This window comes from Pongo abelii, chromosome 11 (genome assembly GCF_028885655.2).
Source record: "Pongo abelii isolate AG06213 chromosome 11, NHGRI_mPonAbe1-v2.0_pri, whole genome shotgun sequence".
In the NCBI taxonomy this organism is placed as follows: domain Eukaryota; kingdom Metazoa; phylum Chordata; class Mammalia; order Primates; family Hominidae; genus Pongo; species Pongo abelii.
The window spans coordinates 106,978,199-106,990,638 of NC_071996.2; the positions used below are offsets into that span (position 1 = coordinate 106,978,199).

Sequence of the window (12,440 nt, forward strand, 5' to 3'; positions counted from 1 at the left end):
AAATGTGTTGCTAGGGCATCTGTGGAATTTTCATATTCTATCTTGGGAAAGAAATCTGATAGTTCTTTGATGCTACATTCTTCTCTAGCCAGAAATACAAGGAAACCACTGTTTGCTGTGGCATTTTGGCAGAACTCTGAAGTGTGGTCTGGATCTGGGAACTCACAATCCAAGAATAAGGCACCATTTACGTACAAAATTGTTGAATTTGGATGGAAACTAGGTTCAGCCGTATTTGTGAAGCCACTGTCTTGCAGGGTCAAAAAGAGCTTATTTTTCAAGTAAGTATGTTTCACTGTTTACTGGTGACTACCAAAATAATTATTTCCTGTGTGGGTCAGTAAGAGTGAGGTAATCTCAAGGAAAATGTTCCATTGTGCTTACAGGGCTGGGCAGCGCAGCAGCTCCAGACATTTTCTTAAAGCAACAGTAATTGCGTTGAATGGTAAAGTCTGGTTCATATGCCCCTGGGAGGGAGATTCATTTTCTCTTTGATACTTTGAGGATCTTGTGAGAGACAGCAAATGTGAATATATACATACATATACACATACACATGAACATAGCTGTGGGTGTGCTTAGCAGGTTGGTTCATTTAAATAGTTTTATAGATATTTTAGAAAGGTAGTTCTTTATGAGCCAGGATAATGTGCTCTGCTTCTCTCAGTGTGAAAGTAGAACCTCGCCTTGTGCAAGTTGTCATTGTTTTCCTTGTCTGTTACGAGCCACTTGAGGGCAATCCTTTGTCTTTGTCTTCTCAGCCCATACTAATGGGCCTATCACTGAGTAAAAGTCTCATTAATCATTTGTTGGATGAATGGATGGCTTGCAAAGGAAGTGAATTGCAGGAAGGTGACTACCACCCAAAAGTTGACTTGTACCATGACACTGACATGAGAGAGTTTGCTCGAAGGAGTGCTTAGCCAGCCAGGATTGGAACATCCTTGAGGTGCCAAACTCCATGGTTCCAGAGATAAAACAGCTCTGTGCTTCATATCACCATCTTTCCTGGAATAAGAATTATCCACCCCAGTTGTTAGATTCTGGCACAAGTAGGGTGAATTGTGGCAGCTGGATCAACAGGTGACAGACAAACTAGGCCAAATGAGATATCACTTCTGGTCCATAAAATAGAGTGATGCTTTTGAATATTCGGTACGTCACCCAGCTCACTGCCTTCCACGACTGCTCTCATGTAGGAGCCAAGAATGTACATTGTATATTATAGAAAATATTCCCCCCTATTATAAGAGGGAATACTCATTATTGATTAATCCACTTACCAAATTTTTGTTGAGTGCCTGCTATGTGCCAAGCATTGTATTGCTGCTGGAGTACACAGGTGGACAAACCAGACATGGTTCTTGCCCTTAAGAAGTTCAGCCTTTGGCTGGGTGCAATGGCTCGTGCCTGTAATCCCAGCACTTTGGGAAGCCAAGGCGGGTGGATCACATAAGACCAGGAGCTTGAGACCAGCCTGGCCAACATACTGAAACCCCATCTCTACTAAAAAATACAAAAATTAACCAGGCTTGGTGGCACACGCCTGTAATCCCAGATACTCGGGAGGCTGAAGCATGAGAATCACTTGAACCAAGGAGGCAGAGGTTGCAATGAGCTGAGATTGCGCCACTGCACTCCAACCTGGGCAACAGAGTGAGACTCTGTCTCAAAAAAAAAAAAGTTCAGCCTTTAATGGAAGAGTCAGACAAATAAACAAAATACATAAAATAATTATGTTTTATGTGGCCAGTTATGAAAAATAAACTAGATATTGAGGTAAGGATGAAATGGAAGTACATGGGGGGTGAGAAATAACTGTCAGGAGGAAGGAAAAGGCCTGGGATGAGTAAAGGGGCAGAACATTTTAGAGGAAAAAAAACTCATGTTTAAGACCCCAGGCCTAAAATAAATTGGTGTTTTAGAGGATAAAAAACAATGCTCATGAGTCTATAGCAGAGTGACTGAGGGGGTGAGTGTGTCCTAACTGGCAGAAGTCCTCTAAGGATTTTTGGATCTATTGTCAAGGACAAGATGTCAAATGGTGGATGTTGACTGTTTGCAGAGCACTCAGGAAGCTTTACATCATTATCCACAGCAAGAGGTCTGAGCTTGAGTGTGGTCCTCCCGCTGCACATTTAATCTCAGATACTACATGTTCTACCCTGCTGAGTAATAGTGAGTAGAATGGAATGTTGGACTTTATCTAAAATGTGGGAGTAAAACAAGTACATGTGAAACTGTAGAGCTTATCATTCTGGTCCAGGTATCACAAGGAAAGGAGAAAACCATGGTTGGGAGTGGCCATCCACACCCAACTAGTATTTGGAACTGGAGGCTACAGAGAATTCTGCTACTGAGGTCAACAATGTTATTTGCACTTTCTGCTCCTTGATCGTTCACTGCATAAACCATCTGGGAAGTGTCCTTTATGGTTGTCATTAAAATGCTGCCAGATTCCAGTATTGAGACCATAGGGAATGCAGTAGTGTGCGTGTGTGTGTTTGTGAGTGTGTATGTGTGTGTGTCATCCATGTGTGGGTAGATGAGATGCTGATGGGAACCGGATATACTGATGTATTCAGGGGTTCTTAACTAGGTGTCCAATGTAAACTTGGTTGAGAAAAAAATTACACCTTCATTTTCATTATCCTCTCCAACTGAAATTTAACATTTCAATGATATGTTTAAGTAACAAACCACAGTATTTTTTGCAGTACTTGTCACTTTGTCGTCAATAGAATCACAGATATTTTCATGTCACATTATAGTTGTTGCAGGTATCTCAAAATATTACTTATGCTTAGCTTACCACTACTTCAAAATTATGGTAGTTATCGGCTGGGTGCGGTGGCTCACGTCTGTAATCCCAGCACTTTGGGAGACCGAGGCGGGTAGATCATGAGGTCAGGAGATTGAGACCATCCTGGCTAACATACTCTACTAAAAATACAAAAAATTAGCTGGGCGTGGTGGCAGGGGCCTGTAGTCCCAGCTACTTGGGAGGCTGAGGCAGGAGAATGGCGTGAACCTGGGTGGTGGAGCTTGCAGTGAGCCGAGATTGTGCCACTGTACTCCAGCCTGGGCAACAGAGCGAGACTCTGTCTCAAAAAAAAAAAAAAATGGTAGTTATCATACCATAGTGAGATTTAATGTGTTAATGAGGCATGGTTATTACTATATCATGAACATTTGTTTTTTAAAAAAATTTGAAAACTACATTTAAAAACTTTCAGTTTTCTTTGCAATCCTATGTATTTTATTTTAAGCATTTCAAAACATGATTGTGAGAAGGGGTCTTTAGGCTTCCAGACCACCAAAGGGGTCCCTGACACACAAAAAGTTAAGAGTTGTCAGACGTATTGGACATAGTCTTGCCAGTTGGATATAAGAGGAATGTTGGGGACAAAATGCCCACACATCCACTTTCATATGAGACTTTTTTTTTGCCTTCTGACTGAGTAGAAAAAGGGAAAAGGCAATAAGTACTTAACCTCATGCTTGCACAGAAACACATACATAACTTTATCCAGCTTGTAGACTAATTCAGAGACTGAATTTCTGAGAAATAAAAGGAAAGTAATAGATCTAGAGAGCTTAGAGAGAGATCTGAGAGAACAAACCTACAATCTTGGGTACATATTGTGCATTTCCATAAACCTTCCCTAAGTAGAGATCTGGAAAAAAAATGGACATAATTTTCTCGAAACTCTGACCTCTAGGACCTGGAGAAAGTCCATTCAGCCAGCCAGAGCCCTCCCTATTCCCTTGGGCGGTAGCCTCAGAGTCCTCTGGGACAACATCTGCAAGCAGAATGCAAATCACTAGCCTGTCTGCCACCCCTCATTGCTCAGCACCTTATGGATGCTATTTTTAGGAAGTCTGAATTTCTCAATAGAGACACAGCATCACCAGCAAGCCCTGAGAAGTTAGCCTTATTTCCCAAATGTCTGAGGGTGGACCCAGAGTAAACACTCCACCTTCACTCCCCTCTGATGAAATTAAAATGCTTCTATTTCTTCAGCTTGAAGGGAGGAAAGAGAGAGGGAAGAAGAAATGTTTGTTCATTTCTTCAGGTATTTTAGAAATTGAACCTGCAAGCAGGGTCTGTCTCCAGTTAATAAAATAAAAATTCTTCTTAGTATTACAAGACAATTTAAAACTAGAAAAGCTCAGAAACTGCATCTGACAAAGGTCTAATGCCCAGACTCTATAAGGAACTTAAATAATTCAACAAGCAAAAAACAAACAACCCCATTACAAATTGGGCGAAGGACAGAGACTTCTCAAAAGAAGACATACATGCAGCAAACAAGCATATAAAAAATCCTCAACATCCCTAATCATCAGAGAAATGCAAATCAAACCACTATGAGATGCCATCTCACATCAGTCAGAATGGCTATTATTAACAAGTCAAAAAATAACAGATGTTGGCAAAGTGGCAGAGAAAATGGAACACATACACTGGTGGAAAATGAGGCCATTCACTCACCCCCATCCTCCACTTCCCACCCTCCACCACACAAACCGAACGATGGTTTCTGATAATGCCCCTTTCACTCATTCACACAGTTTAGCGGAAGCTCATTCTGAAGTGATGGTTTAATGGCAAAGAGCAAGAAGCCAGAGTCAAAGAATCCATCAGCGTTCCCAAGATTACAATCTTAGACTGGAAGGATTGTGTTTGAATCCTTTTCTGCTACTTACTAGATCTTTCCATCTATAAAATGGAATAATAATAATTACTCCTATACAGTATTTCTATGAGATAACATGTGTGAATTGAAAAGTGCCTGATCAACGCTAGTTAATGTATAACTGCTATAACTTCTGTTTTCCTAGACAAGTGTGATAGTCTCAAAGGAAGCTTGCTCCTGTTTAATGAATGCTAAAGTATTAGCAGGCATCCTAGGGCCATTTCTCATTGCCTCGTTTTTTTCTCCTGCAGATTATCCTCTACTGCTTATGTCTTCAGTCTTTCTCCCTCTGCCTCCTGCTGCCACCTGCTCCCACCTGGGGGACCTGCCTCCCTGCAGAAAGCAAGCATCCTGCTCTGGGCCATGTGGTAACTTAGTGGTAAAGACTCTCTCCCTGGAGGTGGGACCTGTGGTTTCTGGGCAAGAACTGTGACGGGTGAGTAGTTCTGCCTAATAATTCTGGGGTGCTTGTTGTGACTGCACAGCTCAGCCACGTTCTCGGGTAGCCCTCTATCAGTGATATTTTCCTCTCTGTCTGCCTGACTCCTTTGTCTTTCTTGGTCTGTCTTATAGGATTTAGAACTGAATTAGCAAGTAGGAAGGAGTAATTTATTAGCCACCTTGAACTCCAACAATGGAAAAATGCCAAGATTTAAAGGACAGGTGGGGAACAGCAGCCTGCAATCTGATCTGGGTTCATGGCTGTATTCTCACCCTGATCCGGGAATCCCAGGAGTATCATCTCCTATGTGCCTCCTCCCCTTCCTATGCTCCCATTGAACTGATATGAAGTTTCAGAAATCCTGTTCAACACAGTGAGTCAGACAGCTGATTTCAATCCGTTGGAGCTGCTGTAAGAGATTCAACCTATTTGAAATCCTGGCTTTCATATGCTGCTGCCTCTTAAATCTGTCCTGGCAACCCAGACCTGTGTGCTGACCCATATCGTGAGTGTTCCTCATTGCTCTCAGTACGAAGAGCAAACTGCTTAGCAAGGCATAAAAGGCCCTTTGTCACTGGCCTCAACTACCTGTCACCTCCTGGGCCCTTCCTCAGTGTCCTTTCTGTTCCAGCCACACTGAGCTCCTTGTGGTTCCCTTAGCAAGCCATGCACTTTAAAACTTTTCCAAGTAGTGTATACTTTACTTGGAAGGGAAGGCCCTCTCTTCGCCATGCTGATCTGGCCAGTTTTGGTTATCCTGCAAGTCATAGCACCTCTGGCCAGAGAAGCCTCTTCAGGCAAGTTAGGGCCTTCTTACTGCCTTAGTCTCTCCTGGCATCATGGTGCAGAGCAACACCTGCTGTGTCATAGTCACTGAACACAGGTTTTTAGGTAAGCAAGTGCAGTTTCAAGGCCATTATAGGCCTTCCTACTCTCATTTTTTTTCTGCCTAGAAGCCAGTTACACAATTCCAATTTTCCAGAAGAGTTCTATAACAATCTGGCATAGCAAAGCTGGGTGAATTTCATACAATGAACAACAGTGCGAGAGGTCAACCTAGATTAGATTCCTGAAAGGGATGAGATTTCCTTGTGTTTCCACTATTGACTCTGGCCCCTCAATGAAGAGAATGATGAGCCAAGTACCAGTCATTCCAAATCTGAGCCATCTGTAATATAATGGAAGCTAAATTCTGTAAGAACAAGTTTAGCCTGGAATTTTCCTCAAGACAATGTATACATGACATCATATGCACTGTGGTGTTAATGGGTGTTTCTGGATGGATTCTCAGACAAATACTAGATTTGTTTGGACCTTGTCTTGGGCTGTAGCCTCTTTACTTTTGCTCTTTACCTTACTATTGGATATCTTGCAACATCTCAGATTCAGGTATTTTTTTCTCCCCAAGTTCCTTTATTTTTCCTCCAATATTTCTAGGAGAAAGCACACAGTCTTCAGTTTTATCGCCTGTACCTATGAGAGGTTAATAAAGGCTTCGTGTGTGTGTATATATTAAGATGTGGAAGTATAGTCACTTAGGGAGAAAGAAAATTACTGCTTTTTCTAAAACTTAAAGGAAAAATTAAGGCTTAAAAACTTGGGATGCTTTTAGCTTTCTGCTATATCTAGCATCTAGCAAATGCTTGATAAATTTTGGCCATAATTGTTATTATAATTATTAATATTATTAATAGCAATGATAGGATTTGGTACATGAAAACAGGTTGTATTTATACCAATGCCAAAAAGCAAGTGTGGGGAGTATACTCTGCTGGCCCTAAGTTCCCCATAGGAAGTAGAGATTGCATATATTAGCTGGAACTCGCCCAAGCTACTTTTGGGACAAACAGGATAATGTGTTCAGAACAGAGGTCAACAGCTGTTACTCCTCTGTGACATTCCGGAGATGTGGACAGATGTATCAGATTGACCTTCCTTATTTAGTGAGTGTGGGAACTGGTGGGAAGGGGCAGGGGGAAGGGAGATACGGCGGGTGGGAGGATGAGAAGGTTCCCATGGGGGCCTGGTAACATGAGAGACCACTGAGAGCAATGTTGAAGTTAACAGTTCTATTTCCTGGAGGTGCTGTACTAAACAACATGTTAGGGGAGGAAGGCCCTTAAAATTGTTCCAAAAGGAGGAAAACCAAGCATGACAGTTTTCCCAAGGCTAGGTCAAGATTGCAGTTCATGAAGGGGTCAGAGGTTGCTTCCTTACCATTCCACTGATTGCACAGTAGGGAATCAGAGAGGGTCAAATCAGGTTCAATACAAGATGTGGAGTGAAATACATTCTTTACCTTGCCCTCTCAACCCTAGTCATATTTAATTAACATTCCTGTTTCCAGAAAATATCCAAGTGTCCTAATGGCTTCAAAAAAAATAAAAAAAATCAGCCAAACACAGAGCTGTTGATACCTTTCGTGGAATGTCAGCAACAAGGCAGGTAGCTGGTCTTCAGTGAACCCAAAAAGAGCATGGCTCAGTGAGACCATTAGATCTTCAGAATAACAGGATTTTTGAGAAGTGTAGATTTCCCTAATAACAATCTCTTTGGGTCCTGAGACTTATAAGTTTACCCCGTCATGATAATTTAGATGGAATATGATTGGTGATAGTTTCCCCCCGCCTTTAATGATGGCAATTGCCTTTTTTTTTTTTTTGAGACGGAGTCTTGCTCTGTCGCCCAGGCTGGAGTGCAGTGGCGTGATCTTGGCTCACTGCAAGCTCTGCCTCCCGGGTTCACACCATTCTCCTGCCTCAGCCTCCCAAGTAGCTGGGACTACAGGTGCCCGCCACCATGCCTGGCTAATTTTTTGTATTTTTTAGTAGAGACGGGGTTTCACCATGTTAGCCAGGATGGTCTCAATCTCCTGACCTTGAGATCCTCCCGCCTCGGCCTCCCAAAGTGCTGGGATTACAGGAGTGAGCCACTGAGCTGGCTGCAATTGACTTTTTATATCTGTCATTCCCTCTCTCCTTTTTTTCAGATGATCAAGTGAATGGACCTTTTGTCATGGAGCTGTCCTGAAGCTCAGATCAGCACTGCCTGGGTTCATGATGTATCTCTCTTGCTGACAGTACACAAATTCATGGTCTAGTCAGGATTAATTTCTCCAGGATAATGTCACAACTACACAAGTTTTGCATCTTCTATTGTCTGGATCTATGTGAATATAAAGTAATAAGTAACCGCATCATATCCTGGAGTAAAGGAAGACTTTGCAAGTCACACATAGACTTCTAGCTGAATCTTTATAAAGTTGGTGGCTGAAGGTCAGATCTGTTTATACAGAAGGTACATTTCTCTGTAAAAACCTTGCTCTTAACCTCTGTACTATCTATCAATCACATGATCAAGCTGCTAATTCATCAGGACCGTGTCTATCTTTCACATGATGCTCAAATCTAGGGTTCCATTTTTTGAGTCAAAGTTGAGTTCAAATCTCTTCTTTTCTACTTGCTGTGTCATTGTGAACAAATTACTTAAGTTGTATAGGATTAGATTTACTTATCTATAAAATGGAGATAATAGTAGTACCAAGTCCCTAGGTTGTTATCAGGATTAAATGAGATAATGCATGCATAATGCTTAGCACAGTACCGGGGGGCAGGATGCCTCTAATAAATGATAGCTGTTGCTTTTATAACTTGTAGCAATAGGCCTGTCTGTCTAAGTGATCAAAAGGTTTTTAGGTAATTGTTTTAAGCTACTTTTAACCACATTTTTCATGTAACACCTTATTTTTCATGTAATCCTTGATAAAGCCTCATGGATTTTTCCTGCAAATATGTCTTCTTGTAATATTTGTTTATTCAGTGGGATTAGTCAATCAATATGGCCATTATTTCTGATTTTTCTTTCTCTTAGGCTTAGCATAGTGTTTTTGTTTTTTTTTTTCAGGCCTTGGTCCTGCTGGTTCGTGATAATATGCATGACTTTCTAAACTTCATCTTTGTCTATTTTTTTTTGACAAAGTTTTTCATAGCAACAGCTGGAATAATACCACATAGCTCAAACAGAAAGTCTCAGGCTTCATTATTTCCCCACAATCACCATGTGACAATTTGAATCTCTGTAAGGCAGAGCTTTGGGGAAGATTAGAAACTGAAATGAAAGGCAAGTTTCTAGCTGGAATTTAGATCAAAGAAGATATTATCCTGGTAGGCTTGCTGTGTACAAGAGAGAGCCATGGGCTCATTGACCAGCTTGACCACAATAATTCTTAAAGACTCTTCAATGACACTTTGCAGTTTATACTGGTATATGTTATTAAAGGATTGTACATCAAGGAGGAATACTATGCTAATTTAAAAATCGGGTTCTGGTGGCACTCATGCTGTAGAGTAAAATCAATCCACATAAATATATCGAACCTATATTCAAGGATCCATTCTGGCTGTTCCAACAAAGATTTATTGAGCCCCTACAGTTAAGTGTGAAATGGAGATTCATCAAACTTTCTTTGTGTCTTACAAGCAAGGGGAGATTTACACTTCGTTTAAGATATGGACAATGTATCGAGTGAGGTATTACCACCCCTATTTTACACATGAGGAATTGAGGCTGTGACTTTATGAGATTATTATATAAGTAGAAAGTGGTCCAACTACATTTGATCACTAAATCTGTGGGATTTCAAATCTGTGTGTTAGCTACTGGAATTCCCAAGTCAGTTACCTTTCCTGTTCTGCATTCCAAATGGTAAACTGAGTATGGGTATGCATTCTGTGCAGGAAGCTCCTCATCTCTCAAGGTCCAGATGGGAACCACAGGGGCCCCAGGAGAAAGAGGAGGGAGATGCTGAGTGGCTAGGCATGACTCTGGCCTTGGCTGTAGGAGAAATGAGTTGTGAAGGTGTTAGGTCTTTGAGTCTTCTGTATCATTGAGCACAGCTCAGACAGGAATATAGGGCAGAGAACAGACAGGAATATATATGTCCTAGCTAGTGGCAAAATGCTGTTTTCAGCAACACTATATCTAGTATCATATCCTTGGGAAACCAGGGATGGGAAGATTACCATGGCCAGAGTACCAGAGAGAAAAGGATTCACAATTGCAGGCATATTGACTGGAGGTCAGAGAGCAATGGTGGAGTGTTTCATTCCTTCAGTAAATGCCTTATTGAGCCCTTACTATGAGCTAGACACAGGGGATACAGCTGGAAATGAGAGAGACATGGATTCACCCTCATCGTGTTTATAGTCTACTGGAGGACATAGACATTAAACACTTAATGGCACGAACACATCTGTAGTTACTTTTTCTTCTTGGCATTCCCAGTACGCTGTATAAAGAGTACAATGGAGATTATAGCAGGGAGACCTGGTTTAGATGGGTCAGAAGTGGGGAGTGTGTGTGTGTGTAGCCAGTGGTGGCTGGAAACAGTAGCTTTGAAGAGGTTCTGTTTACTCTGAACCTGGAAGAATGAGGGCAATTTACTCAGATTGGAGAGAAAAATCCTGACCAGAGAGCAATAAGTGGTGAAGGCCCTGAGATTCATTCCTCACTCAACTCCCTCACAGGATCTTATTTTTAGCCTTAGTTCCTGTTATGTTTCAAACAGCCTATAGAATTTGGTCACCTGTATTATATTTTTCTCTAACAAGCAATGTGGTTGGGACTTCAGCCTGCTCTTTGATTGATTAAAGTTGTTTGTTTCATCATGATGCATATGTCCTTGAATATCAAGGGCTTGTGTGGATTTAACAAATCTGGAATTTCTCCAGAAAAAGACAGGTACACTTTTATGAAGCACAGTTAATTATGACTTCCCAGAGCCGTTTGGGCCACTCCACTGTTTCCTAAGTGACTCCATTTAAGCTCTAAAGAGATACACCATGTTAGATGTCTTGCAACTGAAAGGTAATGAATACCCTTATGTTTTTGTCCTGATAACTCTTAAAATTAAAAAATATATATACTTAGGAGAAACAAATACAGGTTTCTTTTTTTTTTTGAGACAGAGTTTCGCTCTTGTTGCCCAGGCTGGAATGCAATGGCGTAATCTTGGCTCACCACAACCTCCGCCTCCCAGGTTCAAGTGATTCTCCTGCCTCAGCCTCCCTAGTAGCTGGGATTACAGGCATGTGCCACCACACCCAGCTAATTTTGTATTTTTAGTAGAGATGGTGTTTCTCCATGTTGGTCAGGCTGGTCTCGAACTCCCGACCTCAGGTGATCCGCCTGCCTCAGCCTCCCAAAGTGCTGGGATTACAGGCATGAGCCACTGTGCCCGGCCAAATACAGGTTTCTTACATGCATATATTGCATAGTGGTGAAGTCTGGGCTTTTAGTGTACCCACCACCCAAATAGTGAGCATTGTATCCCATAGGTAACTTTTCAACCCTCACCCGCCTCCCACCCTCCCACCTTTTGGCATCTCTAATGTCTATTATTTCACTCTGTATGTCCACATGTACATTGTTTAGCTTCCTCTTTTAAGTGAGAACATGTGTGTTTGACTTTCTGTTTATGAGTTATTTCACTGAGGATAATGACCTCCAGTTCCATCTATGTTGCTGCAAATGATTTCATTATTTTTTTGGCTCTGTGTTATTCCGTGGTATGTGTGTGTGCATATGTGTATGTGTGTGTGTGTGTGTGTGTATATAATGTATACACACACACCACCTTTTGTACATATATGTGTGTGTGTGTGTGTATATATATATATATATATACCTCCAATGTATAGCTATATCCCATATTCTTTATTCAATCCTCTGTTGATGGACTCTTGTGTTGATTCCATATCTTTACCACTGTGAATAGTGCTGTGCTAAACATACGAGGGCAGGTATCTTTTTGACATAATGATTTCTTTCCCTTTGGGTGTATACCCAGTTGTGGGAGTGCTGGATTGAATGCTAGTTCTATTTTTAGTTCTTTGAGAAATCTCCATACTGTTTTCCATAAAGGCTGTACTAATTTACATTCCCACCAATGGTACACAGGCATTCTCTTTTCTCCTCGTCATTATTGGCTGTTTTTAGACTGTTTATTAATAGCCATTCTGACTGGTGTAAGATGGTATCTCACTGTGGTTTTAATTTGCATTTCTCTGATGATCAGCAATATTGAGCATTTTTTCATATGTTTGTTAGCCACTTGTATGTCTTGTTCTGAAAAACGTCTGTTTAACAAGCAAATGCTGAGGGATTTTGTCACTACCAGGCCTGCCTTACAAGAGCTCCTGAAGGAAGCACTAAATATGGAAAGGAAAAACTGGTGCCAGCCACTGCAAAAACACACCAAAATATAAAGTCACCATGAAGAAACTGCATTAACTAATATG

General features: G+C 41.3%; 1 long non-coding RNA gene across 1 annotated transcript; it reads left to right on the forward strand.

The window, feature by feature from the left end:
• LOC134759562 (uncharacterized) lies at nucleotides 1–10,770 on the forward strand. Its single transcript, XR_010135912.1, has 3 exons — nucleotides 1–281; nucleotides 4,952–5,136; nucleotides 8,132–10,770. It is a non-coding gene; the product is annotated as an uncharacterized LOC134759562 (long non-coding RNA).
• The last annotated feature ends 1,670 nt before the right edge of the window (nucleotides 10,771–12,440 follow it).